Consider the following 12,302-nt stretch of genomic DNA (forward strand, 5'->3'; position numbering starts at 1 on the left):
TGTGGTAGTGTGCTAGGCCTCATAGTTAGGAAGCTGGGGTTTTTTGTCATTAAACTGAGCCCCAAACTTACATCTCTTGTTTTTTCTCCATTGTAGAATCTGTTTGGTGTATCTGCCTGACCCACTGTCTGACCCATAAGATGAGTCATTTAAATCAGTTCCAGAGTATTTGATGCAGGACCTGAGAAGATGATATCACTAATCCTTTTTTGTGGTTTGAGGAAACCAGTCTGAGGAGACACAAAGTCTGGAAATGTTGTGTTTGATCATTTCTGCTACTCTTCAAGCACTTCCAAGCGAGTTTTATTAATTAAAACATTTTAGCCTTTTCCAGTGGGTAATGCATCTTGAGTCCTTTGTGTAACTGTCACATTTTACTATTATTTTAATACATTCACAGTATGTAAGAGTTTAACCAGTAGATTGCTGTTTAATTTGTTTTTATTGGACTGACTGGAAAGTGCACTTGCGTAATGATTACAAAGAGCTCAGGTTATTGTTTGGGTATTAATCAAAGTACATATTGTGCTCTTTGTGAATGAATAAGCCCTACAGGCCTTTTTGTACCCTTTTGCTGTACCTGCAAGGTTAATCATATGGAAAGCACAAATAAATGTAAAAATAATGATTTACATCCCCGCAGAATTGCAACACACCTGCAAGCCGCTTTGCAGCCCAGCTCCACCTCAGCTGTACGTGACCTGTCGTGTGTTAGCCAGAACAGAGTTCTACTATACATGGCAAACATACATTACTTTATAGGGAAACATAACGTTAGCAGCACAGTTTTTACTGTTTCATTAAAAGTGTGAAAAGGATAAAGAGACAAGAGTTTGAAAACACATGCTTGTTTCTACAGGGCAATAAACAAATAGGAGAGAGATGCAGATGGAGGATATAGCAGAGAGTTTACAACCCTTCAATATGAAGAACAAATGTGAACTTTAATAACATAGCTTGAGAAAAATGTGCTTTTTCTATCTGTTTGGTATTACGACTTGTGATTCATGCAAATGTAGCATAATGTGGTGTATAACAAATTACCGAACATATGTATTTCTAAAGTGCACTGCTTTATTGGTGTATGTGGCCATTTCCAAACATTTTAAAGTCCTTTATTGTGAGCAAAATATGTCATTGTTCAGAAGTGTCACATTTAAGCTGCCAGTCTGACCAGGAGTGGATGTACCAGCCAATTCAGAACAATGTCAGGCCATGCAATACTCAGAGAAACTGCAGAGAACCCAAGAGTCACTACTCAAACTCTAGAGGCATTAGTAAACATGTTAAATATTAAAGGTGATGACAGTACGTGTTTGGAAGAGTTGCCAGATTAAAGCCTCTTCTCTCTAAAAGGGGCATGATAGTGTGGCTTGAGTTTCCCAAGTTGCATTTGAAAAAAACCACAAGATTTTTTCCTTTGGACAGACAAAGCCAAAGTGGGAATGTGTGGCTATAATGCAGAGAGAAAAAAAATATATCGTTTGGCATCCAAGGCATCTTGGTCAACCATGAACCCTGTATACCAAAGTTTCCTGGGGTGTTTGTCCAACAGCTAAAGCTTGGCCAAAACTGTATGATGCAACAGAAACCGTGACCATGAGCACAGCAGCAAATTTACAACAGAATGGCTGGGAAAAAAAAAAAAAAAAAAGTAATCAAGAGGTTACAACGGCCCAATTTTCAGAGCTCAACCTGACTGAAATTTTGTAACAGGGCCTTAAGCAAACCAATGATCTGAAGCAATATTAACCCTATTGCTTCAAAATAGGTGTACTTATTTTTTCACACCCTGCTTCCTCATTTTAGCTTATTTTTTGTTAAATGATGACAGCATAATTATTATTTGATGTGTTGTCTTCATCGCAGGTTTTATTTAGATCGTTTTAAAAACCTGCAAAGGACCAGATGACTTTTTACTATGCCCTGCATAAAAAAATAAATAAAACCAAGGACCGAAAGAAGGTGTACTTTCTTCTTCACTTGGCTGGAAGTTGTATCCCTTTTGGTACACAGTTATCAGTGAGGTGTGTATGATCTAAGAAGATTACAAAAGAAAAATTCTATTTCACATTGGTCCATAATCACCTTCCTCTTGAGCTTGAAGCTTCCAGTCATGATTAAGCACTTTTTTTAAATAAGCCCAGTTTCTCTAAAGATAATGTTTCACATTTAATGAGTCCCATCCAACAAGTGGATGATGGCCTTGAGTGACTACAAAATACTGATTGTAACACAGACTTTTTGCAACAGGAGTGGTAGCCACCACTCCTGGCCACCACCAGGAGTGGTGGGCCTGCAGGAGGATATGCCCATTCCCTTTTTTCTGGCTGTGCCTTGCCAGGCCCTATGGACTAAGGCCCGGCCACCAGATACTCGCCCTCCAGCACCCTCCCCGGGCATGGCTCCAGAGTGGGCCCCGGTAACCCTATCCCAGGCAGTGTGAACTGTTCCCTTGGTGTTCTACTCATGGAAAGTAGAACACCAAGGTGAGGTGTGAAGTGGGTGAGGTGTTCCAGGCATGTGCCACTGGGAGCAAACCTTGAGGCAGACCCAGGACACGCTGGAGAGATTATATCTCTCGGCTGGCCTGGGAATGGCTTTGTGTTCTCCCAAACAAGCTGGAGGAGGTGGCTGGGGAGAGGGAGGTCTGGGCTTCTCTGCTTAGGCTGCTGACTCCGGATAAGCGGAAGAAGATGGATGGATGGATCATCCACTTTTTTTGTTGCAGTTGTATGTTGTCATAAAAAACAAATGGTTGACATATGGTTGGATGGAGCATTTTAAAAACCTGCATGCTAATCGGAGCCATTGTTTACGCCGTTACTTTGTATCCTGCTGCATAGAGTGCACACTACGCCAGGCGTTGGCATTGGAAACTGGGATGCACTGAACTTTCACTGTGGATCTAATTAAAAGTGCTGAGCAATCGACTTAAATGTCAACCTGCTACTGTCAAATTAACATGACACATGAGTGTACCGTAGGATGAGTAAGGAGACAGCACGTCTGTGCTCCAGAGTTAGAAAAAAAATGGGAAAAGTTATGAGTGAGATTTTCAGACACTTGTTCCGAAATGTGTTAATTCTCCCATTAATAAAAGCATTTGTCATTTCCCTTGTTCCTTGGCAGAAATACAAATAGAAACTGACAGGATGAGCAGTGGATAAAGATTAAAATGTAACAAAAACACAGGCTGGGAAACTGGCAGAGAATAAAAGCTTCTTTTTTTCATTATTAGAACAATGTATTACAAGGAGAGAGAATGTGCAAAATAAAACAACATTTCCTTGTCCTGTTATTAAAAATGGGAAAGGAAACAGATTCAGACTTCTTGAAAATGTATTTGTATGACCTGCTACATTCTTCCACTGTCTCCAATTACAAATGCCTACTGGGTTTTAAATGAAATCATTAGATCCTAGTCTCTTTTTAATTCACATTTCCAAAACCTCATCATGTACCTATGATTCATAACAGCCTCCTCATTATGAGAACAAAACCACTCCTGCAGTCTTCAACAGCAGTCATTCACAGTGATTTTCACCCAAGAATAATTTACATTTTCAGTTTCCTCAGTTCCACTTACATTTGTCAACATTGTTTCCCTTTGTCTCACACACACACACACACACACACACACACACACAACATTACATTCATTACTTAGAGAGCCCTTCAGTGTTTAGGGAGAAAAACAACTATACAGCTATGGCTTTTCAAGTGTCAATCACTGGAAATAAGGAGGAGGGGAGCTGAGAAAAGAGAACATTAAAAAGTCTTATTGTGTAAATAACCAAAAAGGAGACTGAAAAAAAAAAGAGGAAGGGGGGGAAAAAGAAAAGAAGAGACGACAACATGACAAAGCCACAAGAGAGAGTTTCTGGTGTCAATTACCACAAGATTAAAAAGAGAATAATGGGAGCAGAAGGGTGCAGCAAGACGTGTTTAACATTCTCTGTCCATCATCTTAAAATGTGCTGGATGAATATCTTCTTGCTGCTTAAGTGTTCGTAGGAGATGAGGAGCAGAGAGTTAGGGACCGAAGGAAAGATGTGGAGAAAAATGGCTGCATAGGATCGAAAATTAGAGTTGTAGTCACTTGATAATTTCATGGCAGTATTACCTTGTTGGACTGGAAATTAGACAGATGGATTTGGCAGAAGATTAACACACACTTCCAACATATTTACTGGAGTAATTACTTCAATTCAGCAGTCTATATTATAATTATATCTGTGTTTCTTGTGTGCTTTTTTTTATTATTATTTTTACAACAACCAGCTGGGGTGATATTATATCATGGGATTTTTAGTGTGATGGTTGTGGCAGAGGGTTTTTCTTCTTCTTCTTCATCTGCTTTTGTTTGTTTGTTTTGATGTAGGGGTAAGAATCTCCTATTACAGGTGGGATGCAACATAATGTATCTCAGTGTGTAGGGATGGGTATTGATAAGATTTTCACGATTCCGATTCCATTTTCGATTCTGTTTAACGATTCGATTCTTTATCGATTCTCTTATCGATTCTTTTTAAAAAAAAAAGGAGAACACTAAGGTCGATTAGCTTAGAACTTTGTTTTATATCTTCTCTTTGAACAAGATAGAAATTTAGCAGTAACATGGCCTTACAAACCCAACAGTGAGATCTTAAGAGATCCAGCCTATGGCTCTTCAATGGGTGTCACAGGGAAAAAATTGTAAATGTAAAACAATAAAATAAATATTCTTCTGTAGCAATAACAAAGTATAACATAAATTATTCTGTAGCAATTACACAAGAATATCCAGTAATGTCCCTGCCTACAATTAAACACATTCACTTACCGAAAATCGGGGGCATCTGCTGTAGCAAATGGGTGCAAGCCTTTTACCACAAACTCAGTCACTGCTCGGTGACATTCGTCTACCCTGGCCTGAAAGGAGACGCTACCGGTAGACTGCAGCGAGAACTGCCAGCGAGCGCCAGCCAGACTCTGTCTGTCTCTCTCATCATGGTCACCTAAATGCACAGTAATGGCAGGTTTTGTAATAAGGCAGATCACGCTAACATAATATGCACTGTTAGTTGATTATTTACCTGCCGCATTAACGGGAGAGGACGTGCAAACGTTACCGCTGCTGCTGGGTTGAGATTCACGAGTCCGGAGCAGAATTAAAATCACGACATCCATTTAAGGTTATCGCGTGTTTTGTGAGCAAATGCTTTTGCATATTCGTAGTGTTTCCTCCCTTAAATGAAATATCTACTTTGCAAGTATTGCAAGTTGCCCTGTTGTCATCCGTTCTCGTAAAGTATAACCAAACTTTTGAGCGTTTAAGCCGCTTAGGCGTCGTGTTTCCTGCCAGGTAAATGACGATCCGCAACGTGGTGACGTCATTCGGGGCGACTGGAATCGATAAGGGAATCGTTTGCAAAAATGGCAAACAATTCCAAGGAATTGAAACAGTGGGAACCGGTTCTCAACAAGAACCGGTTTTCGATACCCATCCCTATCAGTGTGGTTTCATATGTCTAATGTTCCGTCATTAGAAGTCTAATTTGGGTTGATAGATACAGCTGAGCTCACATTTCTACAGTATCAAATAGTTCTGGGATCTTATAGCTATGCACATGGTAGACTTTGATATTGGTGGTGTGACATATCATCTTCCTGTCATGACTGTGTGCAGACAGGAAGGAATGGTGGACCCAAGAGCAGGGGCAAAAGTGAACTTAAACAACTCCGCTTTATTGCTGGACAGGGGGCAAAACAGAAAACTTGCAAAACTGGGAAAGTAACTAAACTAAACAGGCAGACAGAACACACAGGGGGGACGATGACGAGACGACAAGCAGGGAAAGACGCAGACACTAAATACAAGAGGTGAACAGGACTAAGAGGAAACAGCTGGGAGACACAGCTGGCACTGATTACACAGACGAGATGGAGGAGCACACAAAACTGAAAACACTGACATAAGACACAGACCTTCAAAGTAAAACAGGAAACTCACACATGAAGAGACACAGACTCAAAACTGACAGAACAGGAACAGAGGGAGTACAGAACCGAAACCTAATAGCAAATCGTAACAAAAGACATAACCAGAATAAATGAGAACGGTTTCAATCGTTAATCTCAGAACTTTTCAGAGCCACCATGACTCAAAGAAGATGTTTCTTTAATGGTTTGACTTATATTGAAATTAAATGTCCCAACAGCTGTGATGGTGCTTAGTAGTTAATTAGATTGAGAATGTTTTATAACAGATCGATATGACTGCAGCCTTTATAGGATCCCACATTGTGTTAGTAGTGTTGTGGTCTGAGAGCACTGATAGTGTGCCATTGTGTGTTTGTATATCCAGGTATGCTTTTCATTTTCGTCCTGCTCAAATATGAAATTATTGTCAATCAAACACTTTCCTCACAATACTGAAACTGGTCAGGACTGAAATTTCATGTTGTGCTGTGTGGCAGGCAGGAGATTGGACCCAAATGCAGACTTCATGAAGGCAAAAGTGTAAACTCAAAAAGAGTTTAATTGCTGATCCAAGGGGAAAATGATTAAAAAAAAAAAAAAAAACTAGTCTGTGGAATAAAGTAAACTAAACACACGGAGAAGCTCACAGGGAAACACACAGCAAGAGGGACGATGTGACAACAATCAGGGAATGACAGAGGACTAAAATAGATGACGAAGTAATCAGGAAACGGGAGACAGAAGGGAAACGCAGCTGGTACTAATTACACAGATGAGACAGGAAACAGAGTCTAAACATAGAGAAGAACTGTCAAAATAAAACAGGAAACATGAGACAGTTCACAAAGACGCAGACACTAAGATGTGCAAACGTGACAGACCTAACAGAGGCAAGACCAAGACTAAATACAGTATAAAATTACTGGGCTAGGAAATATAAAATACACAGAGAACCTATAGACAATGTCTAAAGAAAAACTTTGGAAGAGCTTCAGGAGAAATATTTCTCATTACCACCTACTTTACAATAAAATATTAAAATAGAATATGACTCTCTCTCTCGGAAGTACAATATGGAGAAATGAGGGGGGACTCGAGACAATGCTGCACCTGTGAGGTGTGAAAGTACAGATTGTAATTTTCTCTGAGAGCCTGGCAGAGAAAATCAGACATATCAGACAAAATGGCACAGTTGCTGTTTTGTCACATGTGCAAAAGGTCAGAATAACTTTCAAGACTTAACGCAGCTGCTGTATGGAAAACAAGAAGAAAACTTTCTAAAGCTGTCAACAATATATCCATCTGGAATAGGTGTATATATGTAGAACAAAATCTGTGTTTGCGCCAGTGTGAAATAAAAGCCACATCACACTGTGTCTATCCTGTTTTTCAAAAAGTTTTACTGGGGGTCCTAACAGTCCACCAAACTACAGCATTGCTAATAATTTAATTTTTCTAAGCAAAGTTTCATGAGATACATAAGCAAGCAACCATTTTGTTATGTTACAGCACTGATTGCACTGAATGTCACAAAAATGCTCAGTTTAAATCAAGTAGCACAACTGTCACAACTGTCAAATTACATTTAATGTTATTTAAGTCTCACTGACTGACATGAGGAAGCCCTCGTTAACTAAATTTGACCTTACTTATGCACAGCAGTTCATTTTTTTTTGCACTGACAATGCTGCTTCTTAACTGGCAAGCTTAATATTCAGGCCCTTATTGCCAGTGGCATATATAACACATCACTGACATGTGCCGTTAAACTGCAGAAGTCCATAAGAAAAGTAATCAATTTTGAGAAACTTATAGAAATTAACTTCTTTGCATTATCCCCAGCTTATGTGCATGGTGTGGAACAGTTAAAGTAGCAAAGTTGGATTCTCAGGAGGAAATCCCTGTTCAGCAATAAAATGACTAATGCTTAACTGCTACTTAAGCATCTGCTATTAGGGTGGTCTATAATGTGGGAAATTAACCTCCGAGTTCCCTCGGGAGTCCTTCTTGTACTCGATGTAAATGCATTTAACCTTTCCTCGCCGTGTGACCACTTTTTGCAGGCCTCTGAGAACAGACTGCTCGGTTCTGAGTCAATGTATGGTTAAAACATAATATAAATTTGGATTTGGAACAGTGCTTTAATTTTTAACTTTAAGAATGCTGTTTTCTCAGTAAAAATAAACTAATCATTTAGCATCTGTTCAGCTGTACCAGTCCGTTGGGGCATTTTAAACAAACATTGCCCCTTGAACGCTTTCTAGACACAATAAATAGCACTGCTTCCTTCACATGTGTTGGTTTAAAGCAGCTAATTCTCTTTCAGATATTTCTGTATCTCTGTGATGTAATAAATCAGTGTTAAAATCCTTAAAATCAATCATGATCAGACAAAAAGACCATATACCTGTCACTGCATTTAATGCTAACACTAAAAAGAAAAGTTCAGTTTATTGAGAGCAAATGTGGTATAGATCAGCTACGGTACTTAAACACAAAATATTGATTATGACAAGACATCTAACCACAGAGCATCCAAATAAGCTGCAAACAAGATTTTAAAGCACACTCCTGGCACCGTGTCAGACAGCTTTAACAAGGTTGTCATCTCTCGTGGTTTCCAGTTAATAGGTGAGCCATGTCAGAGGTTTCATTTATTTATTTATTTTTGTCTTCTCAATATGTCATGAGATAACACCAGGTTGCAGCTCTATGCAACTACCTAGTCACGCAGTAATGCATTTTGTGAGGGAGAACAGTCAATCTCTACATTAGGACATGAAGCCTCATGAACTCTGGCCCATAGAAGTAAAAGATTTATTATAGTGCCTCAGAAATCAATGTGCTCAAAGAGCAGACACATCTTAACATAAGGCATTTGGAGGAGACTGAGTCAGGTCTTCATGGTCAAAGAATATGATCTGAAGGTGATCAGTGATGAAAAGAAGACTCGTTGTGCCAAGAAACACAAGGACTTGATATTAGACCAGAAATCAGGGCTTGAGTACATTTTCTGCTGCTATGACAGAAAAGGTCAACTCATGGTATCTGCATATGTTATATTTAATTCTGCCTTTAAAATGGTGTAATATTTTCTTTAAAATGACTTGATTAATAAAAGGAATTCACAAAATCCTGTTTAAGAGATTATTTAAGAAGAGCACAGTCGGTTCTATCTTGGGCGTGGTCTAAGGAGCTTGGGAAGAAAAGCGTCTGGACTTCTTTAATCCTTAAAGAAGTCCAGATGCTACGGATTACCACACAAAGATCACTACTCTCCTCAGTGACAACAATACCTACGAAGCCTTAAAGCGAGACCCCACAAGCAGCTACAAAAAGAAAGTTATAGCTTGCCTTCAAGACCTTGAAAAGGACAAAATCATTGACCGCTTTACATATCACGGCCTTTACCCAGGGGATGTCATACCCTGCATTTACGGACTTCCTAAGATCCACAAAGGTGTTCCACTCAGACCTATTGTCAGTAGTATAAACTCAGCCACTTACAACATTTCGAAACACCTTGCTACCATCCTAGCACCACTTGTGGGGAACACCCCACATCGCATCAAGAACTCCACCGACTTCACCGACAAGGTCCAGAAACGTATCCTGTATCCAGATGAAACCATGGCGTCCTTTGATATAGTCTCTCTCTTCACTTGCATACCCACCACGGAGGCAGTGGAGACTGTCAGAAAACGACTACAAGAAGACAGCTCCTTGGAAGTCAGGACCAACTTCACACCCGATCGGATCTGCACACTGTTAGACCTCTGCCTCACCACTACATATTTCAAATACAACGAGGGTTTCCACAGACAAAAACATGGCTGTGCCATGGGCTCCCCTGTGTCACCTATTGTAGCCAACCTTTACATGGAGGAAGTGGAAAGAAAGGCTCTTGGCACTTTTAAAGGGAGAGTACCCAGCCACTGGTACAGATATGTACACGACACCTGGGTCAAAATCAAAACACAAGCTGTGCACATTGAAGGGAATGGCAACCTCGACACTGAAGTTTACCGGAAGCCCACACACACGGACCAGTACCTCCTCTTTGACTCCCATCACCCTGTGGAACACAAACTTGGAGTAATTAGGACCCTACACCACCGGGCAGAGAATGTTCCCTCTAAGCCTGAAGGAAAAAAGAAGGAACACACACATGTAAAGGAAGCACTTAAAACAAGCGGTTATCCTATTTGGGCGACTATAAAGTCAGCACAGATGCACAGAAAAGAAGATCAGACACCAGCGAGGGAGGCTAAGAAGGACAGACGCAACAACATTGTCATCCCCTATGTAGCCAGTGTATCAGAAAAACTCAGGAGAGTTTTCTTCAAGCATGACATCCCAGTTTACTTCAGACCCAGCAACACACTCAGACAGAAACTGGTTCACCCGAAAGACAAAACTCCAAAACACAAACTTAACAATGTGGTGTATGCAGAACAGTGTAGCAAGGAATGCCCAGACCTCTACATTGGCGAGACCAAACAGCCACTTCACAAGTGCATGGCACAACATAGAAGAGCCACCTCCACAGGACAAGACTCAGCAGTCTATCTGCATCTAAAGGATAAAGGACACTCTTTCGAGGATGCCAATATTCACTTTTTGGACAGAGAAGACAGATGGTTTGAAAGAGGAGTGAAAGAAGCCATTTATGCCCACTGTGAGAGACCATCTTTGAACAGAGGAAGTGACTTACGACATCTATAATCCAGTTTTGAGATCCCTTCCCAGACACCTTAACGGGGGTCCTTTTGTCCCTCTTTGGGGTGATACTCCCACGGGGTTTAAATCTGGGACTCTCCACCATTTGAGTCTAGAACTGAAGAAGCTTCTCGGATGAGAGGTGAAACGTCTTCAAGCAACTTAAAGAAGTCCAGATTCTTCTCTTTCCAAGCTCCTTAGACTACGATGACCTGGATGACTGAGAACCTTCGCAGATTTCTTCGGCGTGGAACGATGTAGCGTCTCTTTACCCTTGCAAGGTTACTAGAAAGGTCATGACAGCATATATGTGTTTTGCGGCAGCCCTGCGGGGGTACTGCAGAATTAAAGAGCACTGACACCTTAGTAATAAAGTGAACCAAAGTCAGCTATATGTCTGTCCATATAGCTGACACAGTGTCATCAAACATATCTATCAAACATATTTTACTATGTGTTGCCTTGTCTCAATTTTCCGCTTTGAAGTAATATTTTTTTGCACATGGCTCTTTGGCCTTTATGGGAGGGTGGCATTTGAGGTAGTTTAAGGCCAGTGAGAGGCAGACAAGAGGAAAGACAGCACCTTCAAGTTTAAGGTTGGGGTTCGTTTTCTGCTGGAAAACAATGTATTGCTCCCTTTGGGTTAGAGGAGAGTTGCTGCCTCAAGCAACGAAATGCAATTATTTCAGGATCCTGTGCTCAAATGATAGAATGTGAGAAGAACAGGTAGATTGGTGGAGTTGGTGCAGTATCAGCAGTAATGCTGGTGTTGTAGTGGATGTTTTGGTGAACTGGGAGTTGTGCCTCAAGGCAGAGGTTTAGATTTACCAGTGGGTCTATGCTTCACCTATAATCATGAGCTCTGGTTAGTGACTTAAAAACTGCATTGGTGGATACAAGTGGTTGATATGAGTGAGCTCAGAGTACATACACTGTTCCTCCATGTCAAAAAAAATTTGACCTGAGGTGGTTGAGCTATATCGTGTGGATGCCTTCTAAGTGATTTTATGGACATGGCTAGTGTAGACTTTGCAGATAATACCATGCTACTGTAGAAATCCAGACAAGTGGTTATGTTAATGGTAATTTTATTAATCTCATGCAAAAAACTTTTCCAACAGTGTTATAAAAGAACAGGACACCCCTGATGTGTGAAGAGCAAACTTAACAAATATCTCTTTTATTGTTGTACTCTGTAGGTGGCTGCTGTGAACTTGTCTCACAGCCGGCTGCACTTAGAAACTAATGTTAGTTGTACAGCTCAGGGGAAAGCATGTTTGATGAAAATTAGGTTATAGCTCATCTACCTTACAATGGCTGGAAAGAGTTATTGTTTGTGTATCAACGACATCTTCCTTAAAAGTTTCTCGCTATAAGCTACACTTTGTGAAAATGTTTCCAGTGAAGTATTTATTGAGATGTTGAAGTGCATCTCATGCTTCAGGGATAAAGGTTTGGTCTGTTGTGCTTCTGACGAGGAACTGATTTAAGTTTTAAATCGAATCAACTAAAACAATAAAATGAATCAATCAAAATGTGGGAGCAAATTATTTTTGTGCACTAAATGCAGCACAGTTGAGCCTCAGTATGCATCCCTTATTTCCAGCCTCTTGAGATAA

The 12,302-nt window shown here is 40.3% G+C and overlaps 1 pseudogene; it reads left to right on the plus strand.

The window, feature by feature from the left end:
* Window positions 1-8,867: 8,867 nt before the first annotated feature.
* LOC146365558 (uncharacterized) overlaps window positions 8,868-12,302 on the plus strand; it is a 64,740-nt pseudogene continuing 61,305 nt past the window's right edge.

The sequence above is a fragment of the Perissodus microlepis genome, chromosome 19 (assembly GCF_051167445.1).
Source record: "Perissodus microlepis isolate ML-2025 ecotype Zambia chromosome 19, ASM5116744v1, whole genome shotgun sequence".
Lineage (NCBI taxonomy): Eukaryota > Metazoa > Chordata > Actinopteri > Cichliformes > Cichlidae > Perissodus > Perissodus microlepis.